General features: G+C 37.3%; 1 long non-coding RNA gene across 1 annotated transcript; it reads right to left on the reverse strand.

Moving 5' to 3' along the window:
* Positions 1-5,266: 5,266 nt before the first annotated feature.
* Positions 5,267-5,516, reverse strand: LOC117753265. The gene is made up of 2 exons (XR_004612223.1): positions 5,458-5,516; positions 5,267-5,385 (listed from the first exon to the last, which is right to left on the reverse strand). It is a non-coding gene; the product is annotated as an uncharacterized LOC117753265 (long non-coding RNA).
* Positions 5,517-8,336: the final 2,820 nt, after the last annotated feature.

Raw genomic sequence — 8,336 nt, forward strand, 5'->3', positions numbered from 1 at the left:
GATCGAACCATCGACCGTCTGGTTAGAGGACGACTGCTCTACCCTCCTATGGTTTAGTTTACAAAAGCAAGAAAAACTATATGAAAAGTTATGATGGAGAGGAGGTAATTAGATCTTTTACTCAGACAAAACATATATTGAATAATTGCAACTGAGAATAACACAAAAAACTTTACTTAAAAATACAAAGGTATTATTTGCAAACTAATACTTAAAATAAATACAGTTATTCATATGACACCTTCACAATATATTATTATATGATATATTGTTTCGGATTAGCCTAACGTTATTGATGCATCAATAATTTTATGTATAGCTGGTCAAGTTGTAAGTAATGTTAACTACTTAATTAGCTACTCTGTTAAATCTATATCTGCATTAAATTCTAAAAATTCATCAATTGTTCTGGGTGAATTTTTTGAACTGGAAAGTAATCACAACTGATGCGTAGACCTGGAAATTGTTGTTATGTGTTTCATTTATTTAAAGCTGCCCTCTGGACGTGAGGGTCCTACCTTAGCTGTGTATAACCTGAAGATTCTGGCTGTTGAAGAAAACTCTGGCGCCTATGTGCACCAGTTCCTGCTCTGTCCTTTATTGTAACAATTTCAAATACCCATACATTTTTATGATAATGTGCACAGTATGATGCAAATTTGTTTTTATTAATTTGCTTTCATATAATGAAAACAAATTACACTCCGGAAGCCACCTGACCTCAGAAAACAAGAAACTGTGAGTGTGAAAAAGTTTAAATCACTGAATGGAAAATCTGCTGTTGAAACATATGTTGCTGGATACATAAGTTTCCCACTTAAAGATGCAGACCCTCATTGCTCTATTTTACTGCCTCCTGATTTCCCAGCAAATCAAAGTAGCCAGAGATTAGCAAACAGTTTAGTCCATGTCGATCGTTGTCCCATCACCACCTTCATCTTCAAATAGCTTATCACTGAGCTCTCATGCAGACACTGTGAGTGGGAGTTTTTCAGTAAGTAGATTAGGTTAATGATTGAGTGAACCTTCAGAACAGCAGGAACTACAGACAGATAGCAGGGCACTGATTGATAGTCATACAATATGTTCGCAGTAGTTTTTAATATAAGGAATGATTATAGTTGTTGAGACTGACATTTAAACTGAGATTATGGCCCTGATTTGTAAATTAGGGAAGACTAATTTTTAACCATTTGTGATTCTTAAAGGCAAAAGGTCATTGCTCCCATAACCTGTTTGAGTTGCATTACTGAGGTTCAATGGCCTTCCACGTACAAGACTATTCCTAAACCAACAGTATGCACATTGATCTAAGCCTCTGTATTGTGTAATGGTTCACAAATTGTGCTGGGTAAAGTCAACATTCGGAGGAATAGCACACACAGTTGGTGGGTAAAATTTTAAGCAGATAGCTGGCCTGTTCTTGAGTGCCTGTCTGATCTGGTCAATTCACACACAGACACACACACACACACACACACACACACACACACACACACACACACACACACACACACACACACACACACACACACACACACACAAATTAGTGTATGCATCAGATATGATCAATATGTGAAACATTTTTCTACTAATGACCAGATATGACAAATACTGTGGAATGTCATTATTCAGAGGCATCAAGAATAAATCTGAATAAACACTTAAGTGCTGTTCAGAAACAACCTTTAATTCTCTGTATTTATTCCCGGAAACCATAATTATAAATGATACTGTGAAAAGCAATGGCACCTGAATTATAACAATGAAAAGTCTTTCATGACTGTATCTGCACAGTATTTTATTTATTTTCCTACAATATCTAGATCAAATAAAGCATTTTAATGTTTTATTGTTTTGTCCAGGCAATTTAAAGCTTGTGGTTAAGGTTATGAAAAGATTAAAAAGGGTGGCTTGAAGCAAAAGACATGATGTGTTTACTTCCTCAGTAATTATTTAAATCATGAGTGGCCTAAGCGTAAGAACATGGAAACAGGACATGAACCAACGCTAACTTCTTGTGAGTGGGAATGTTTTGTCTGTGAAGATTATCAGTTACATCTATGGTGGGTGTGAAGTGCAAATCAACATCAACATCATCAAAAAATAGAAAATCTCAACATCAAAACACAATTGCAAATTGGGAATGGAGAATCATTCAACAACATCTAGCCTACAAGAAAAGGCATGTGCTTCATTAGGCACAAACTGAGGAAAACAGCAGAGGGACCAAAATTGGGAAATTAAAAAAAATTAGAATATATTGGCCTCCCTGTGGTAAAAAAGTCACCAAGACCTACAGCCAGACTTTTGCATTGGTTGTGATGGGGGGCATCACAAGACTCTTGAGGCTGAGCCCTTCCTTGGTGATACAAAGACAGACAGTGAATCCGTTCAATTAGCAACAACCCTGGTAGACAGCATGTATATCATGTCTTCTGCTTTGTGGTTACAGTTTCTGTATTGAGAGTTGTTGTGTTTTGATTTGTTGTTGCTTTTTACCCATCTGTCGTGATTTTCCCCTGTAATGGCATTAAGTTGTAAATAAACCAGTAGTGGGCTCAATGGAGTTCCAGGTTTTATGATTTTATGTTCTTATATATTTTCAAATATTAGCCCACATGTTCATGTGGACTGAAGACATTCTCTTTTTTTGTAATTAATGTTTTTATTGACTTAAACATGTACAAACAGACAGCACAAACAAACTGTATTATTACTTTGAGTTACAAAATACCCAAAGACCTGTGAGAAATACACCCACTAAGAACAACAAACAAACATTTAGCAGTTACAGTAATGCAACCAGATCATCACAGTGTCCCAGCAATGCTTTGAGCGAGCAAGCGTTACCATGTCCTCTGAAAGTTCTCAACTTCATTATTAATTCTAGCTAACATGTGTTCATATGATAGTATTTCCAACATAGATTCCCTCCATTTCTTAATATCTGGAGAGGATTTACTTTTCCATAATCTGAGGATCATTTGGGCAGCCGTGACAGCCCTGACCTTTATCACTGCAAAGTGGGATTTTGATATATTGGACAGTTCTGTCTGGTCCCCCAGTAGGCAAAGTCTTGGTGATACAGATACCGCAGTACCTATACACTTCCCTATGTATTCTAGTACTTTTTCCAAAATGGGTAGACAAATTTACTCTTTAAAATTGCAAGTAAAAACGTTCCTGTCTCGGTCTGACATTTCCAACATCCTGTTAAGCTTAGAAGGAGTAAACTAAAACCTATGTATTCATTTATGTTGAGTAAATTTTCCTCTAGCCTCATTTACAGAAGACATTCTCAAACCTCTGACGATCACAATTACCCTCACCAAAATTATTATAATCTGATTACTACCCTGAAAAATTTACATTATTAAAATATTAGACTAATAGTATTAGACTTTCCAGCTACTAAACAAATGCAGATATCCTGGGTCATCTGGGTTCTGATGAGGTAAAGTCCTTTATTTGTCTGTAGCTGTTATCTATAGCTGTTATCTGAAGTTGACCATTCTGATATTCAAGTGATTTTTAGATCAGGATCAGTGTATTAACTCTGTAATAGGATGAAACCCTCATTGACAGGACAGTGTTACCACAATCTATTGGCTGTGTGTGTGTGTCCGTCTGTGTGTGTGTGTGTGTGTGTGTGTGTGTGTGTGTGTGTGTGTGTGTGTGTGTATGTGTGTGTGTGTGTGTGTGTGTGTGTGTGTGTGTGTGTGTGTGTGTGTGTGTGTGTGTGGTATTGGTGCACACAAGTTAATGTGTGGTTATATTTGAACGACTGAGGAATGTGTTGACTGTTGACCTTGGCCAAATGGCAGCCATTATCTCCCCCTGCTGAGGCCTCCCTCCTCTGCTAAGCTGATAAATTAATGAGAGAAAACATCTCTTACATCGATACTAGTGTCGCCAGCAGCCACACAGACAAAGAGAGGTAGAGGAGGAGGGGGAGAATTGGTAAGGAGGAAACAGAGACAAGCATATACAGATAGCATGGACAAATATAATTGGTGAGACACAGGTTGATAGAATTAGTGGAAAATATAATCTGTTTATTTTTGATTATTCATTCCAGCATTAACTTCCTGTAATGATTGAGAAATATGAAATAAACAGAAGATGGGCTCAGATAACAAGATGGAAGAGTATAGCCTTCAGTGCAGTATTTAGGTAGAAGCAAACTATTCTAATTGATTCTGTGTATGACTTAAAGACCAAACAATAATAATTTCATTTGGATTTACATCCCTCCATAGGTGTGAAATGGCTCCAGTAGCAGCATTATTCACAAATACAGCAGTCCAGTGTTTGGTTTACTGGAAACACTTGTTTTGTATTTCAACACAGTGTTATTGGTAGAGGATCTCTTTTGCAGAAACTATTTGATATGCTGGTTTTACCTCATTTGTAGTTATGCATAAAATACTAAATGCTTTATTACTTGTATACATCTGTTTACATATGTATGTATCATCCTGGCAAAATGTCTATCCCAAACATCATACTAACAAACCTCATAGAAACTGACAGAGAGTGACAAATTCTCCAGTGCAGATTATTAACGAAAATGTGTCCCTCATAGTTGTTGGCAGAATTATCCTTCCAGCCTGGGAATATTTAGTTCATATTTTAGGAATTGGCTGTGCACTGATTTATGTAGAAAGAGAGCAAAAAAAGTGAACCATGTGCTTTTCTGGGTGGCAGAAGACAGGACCAAACAGTTCTTTGAAGATTTTTAATGATAGCAAATGCACAGCACGAAGAGGGAAGGAGTGAACCATTAACCCATCAAGAATGACAATTAATTATTATAATAATTATTATTGGCAATAATAATTATAATAATAATAACAAACAAGGCAATAAAAGGAAATAATTCGGTATATTGCCAAATAGAGTAAATAATCTAATGTAAACAGATGTGATTCATAAAGTGACCTCCAAGGTATCTGTATTGCTCCACCACCTCCACCTACTCTCTGTAGGTAAATGGGGATTAACATCATCCTAGTCTTCCTTGGGAAGACTCTATATATATATATATATATATAGAGAGAGAGAGAGAGAGAGAGAGAGATACCTTGGAGACCACTTTGATAGCATGGATAGGAAATACAACACAGAGGCTGTGAGCAGGAAAGAACAGAGCTGACTACTGTGGAAGCTTAGGTGTTATATATATATAAAATAATCTTATATTATATATACTAACTCCATGTTTTTATGTATACTGTGAGGACCCTGGCTTTATGTGTTTTCCTGGATGTTTTCTCTATTGCAGGTGTTTTGCCCACCTCTGTGCTAAGTCTGCTATGCCCTGGTCTCCTACTTTGTTTTGCTTGGCTTCCTATAATAAAAGCCAGGCTTCATTAGACCGATCTCTCTCTTCCTGGACAGCCAAGCTCCTGCCATCCTCGTTTGTACTTTTGCTTACCACCACACACTGACAACTGATGTGTCATTCCATAAATTTTGTTATTCTTTTGAATCCATTAAAAAGGTCTGTGTAGACCTCCCTTAATTGTTGTGGCCTAAAACGAGCTGGTCATAACAAAACAAACTCCATGTCATCACTATGACCCATGGTCCGTGTCAGACATGGAGGATTCCATGTCATTTAAACTTATTTATTTTGGTTTCATTAGACCAAAGTATGATTATATTTATTACCTTGTTCATGTATTTATCCTGAATTGTAAATCATAGGTTTGATCACTTTTCTTACATTTAGTTTCTACTTCAGGGTTCATATTTTCAATGTCATCTAACTAACTTCGATGTTCAAGCTCAAAAACTACACTATGACTTGAAAAATAATACAATTATTATAAGATGACACAATATTGAATCATTTAACAGTTGAGTGGTTTTTAGCTTTGTTTTTTTTATTACTATAACTTAATGTCCCTCCTCTTGTCTCTGCTCTACATTTTATTATGTACATTAATAATACAAAATGCATTAGACATTAAAGATGATTATTTTCAGACTTCAGTCCATACCTATTCTGCAGAAATAATTCCAAACGATACACTACTGCCCATTTAACTTTCCCCCTTTACCTTCTCACGATGCAAAATCCACTTCAAATTCAAATTGTACATTGAATGTATCTGTCAGCCTTTGTTCAGCATCCCATATGGTGAGTCAACACTGAGGACTGGAGTTGTCCGAGAAACCACTTACTGTGTGTGTAAAAAGAATCCACATCGAGACATTAATCCCTAAAACAATGTTTCAATAGATTATGCGTGAGAGAGGCCATTTGAAGCAATGGAAACCAAGGAAAGAAGGGACAAGGGGGCTTGGCAGGAGAGATTAATTCCTGTGTCAGCTAAGGAGATATCACTCACCGATTCATGGGTGCACTCAAGTGTACTATTTGCTTTTCAATTAGGCCGTATCCAAATGGAGGATAGCAAGGTTTTAAAAGTATTCATATGCTAGTCAAAAGAGTACAGGATTTTCTGCCTCACCATCCAATTTAGATAGCCCATCTGAACAATTAGCTGCTCAAACAAACTGCCCTGGCAGGGTACACACACTGATAATAAATAGCTATGGCCAAATGTTGCAAACATCCGACTGAATTAAGGTGCTATTAGGGCACAAGTGAATTCAGAAAGAAAATTAATATGTGCTGGAAAGTTAAGAATATTTTTCCACTGCGATAAAACCCTAAAAATTAGTCTTTTTCACAGGGTGTCTGTGTAAATGCCTTTACACCTCTAAGAGGGAACCGTTCACTGTATGAATCACCAACAATTTTTTTTATTCAACAAAACTGACAATCCATAAACCACCTGCTATTTTTTCTCAAACAAGAAATTTATGATTCTAGCTTTAAGAAGAATTACATTGTGTGATAAGCATAAACTGAAATAAAAAGGAATCTAGAAATATATTTATTCATATTCAATTATTTTTGATTCAAATATTCCTTATTCAACTATACTTTTTCTTATCGGGGTTCATCTCTCCACTATTGGAGACAATAATACACATACACAGTTTCCCATGGGAAGCACAGTTCACACAAACCATGCAGATTCAATGGTGTTAATAGCTTTCATTCCCCAAAAAAAGTTAAACACATCACCCTATTTTACATCTTACCTGCACCTAAGCGAATACAAGTTCACACTGTTAACACATAAAGTGAGTGCTCTGTCATTTGATCTGTCCATGTGACTGGTTTGTAAAAATGTATCTCTCAGATGCATATTTTCCCATCACTCATGTCACACACAGTTTTGCATCTCAGAGTTGAGCCTACAAAGTCATTCCAGTCAGGCTTTCATTAGTATGGAGGGTGTTGAGCAAGTGTGTGAAAGGAGTCTCGAATAAAACACAGCGGCATCAGAATATTCTCATACACCAGAATTTGATATGCTCCCACACGTGGGAATATGCCAATGCCCTTTTCAGCCTCATGGCCTTAGTAATATCTGTTGATAATTTTGGATTTCTGATGATAACGGATTTTCAATGTTTTATGGCAGCATTATGCATGTGTCTCGATGGTGCTCGTACCAGGTGTTCCGAGGGGGCAGTGTCATCAAGTGTAACCATGAGAACGAGTTTGTCCCTGTCAAGGTGGGGCGACTATGTAGGGCACTTTCGCTGAGGTCACCATGACCTAAAAACAGATAATTCTTCTGTTGTGGTTCTTCTAATCAACTGTTAGGGTGGGACTTGCTGACTTCACTTACATAAGTTAGCGACATAATGGAGCAACACCAGACTTCTGTCCCTTCATGCGACACATGTGCCAGGTATGTTGAACAGTGGGGCAGATCTCTCACAAGAGAACCTTCTTTACATGGAGTAGACTCTCTACCTACAGGTGGTGGAACAAATTTGGCAGAGATAACGCCTTGAAAGGCCTTACTTGAAAATAGTTATCACCAGGAAGAAACACAAATGTACATCCAAACCAGGTCGCATCCTCTGCATACTGCTGCAGGGGCATCATCCTTCACTGCCTTGGAAACAGGCACTCATCCTCTTGGGCTACTACTTTTTAGATGTTCTGCTGTTGCCTTCTGAAACCTAGTTTGTTTCAATGCTCTCCAGAGGTACAGCCCTCGGAAACCTATAGTTCAAACCTCCACTGGCAGGTGCTTTGATCTATCCTTTCTTAGTGCATTTATTTACCAGTGACTATAATTTTCTCTGAGGTCGCCATGTCCTAAAAAATTACAATTCTCCTATTGTAGTGATAATTCTTCTGTTGTAGTTATCAGAAGTTAATGGAGCAACCCCAGGCACCATTCCTTTCACACAATACATGTGCCAGGCATGTTAAACAGTTGGGCAGATCTGTCACA

This window comes from Hippoglossus hippoglossus, chromosome 19, assembly GCF_009819705.1.
Source record: "Hippoglossus hippoglossus isolate fHipHip1 chromosome 19, fHipHip1.pri, whole genome shotgun sequence".
Lineage (NCBI taxonomy): Eukaryota > Metazoa > Chordata > Actinopteri > Pleuronectiformes > Pleuronectidae > Hippoglossus > Hippoglossus hippoglossus.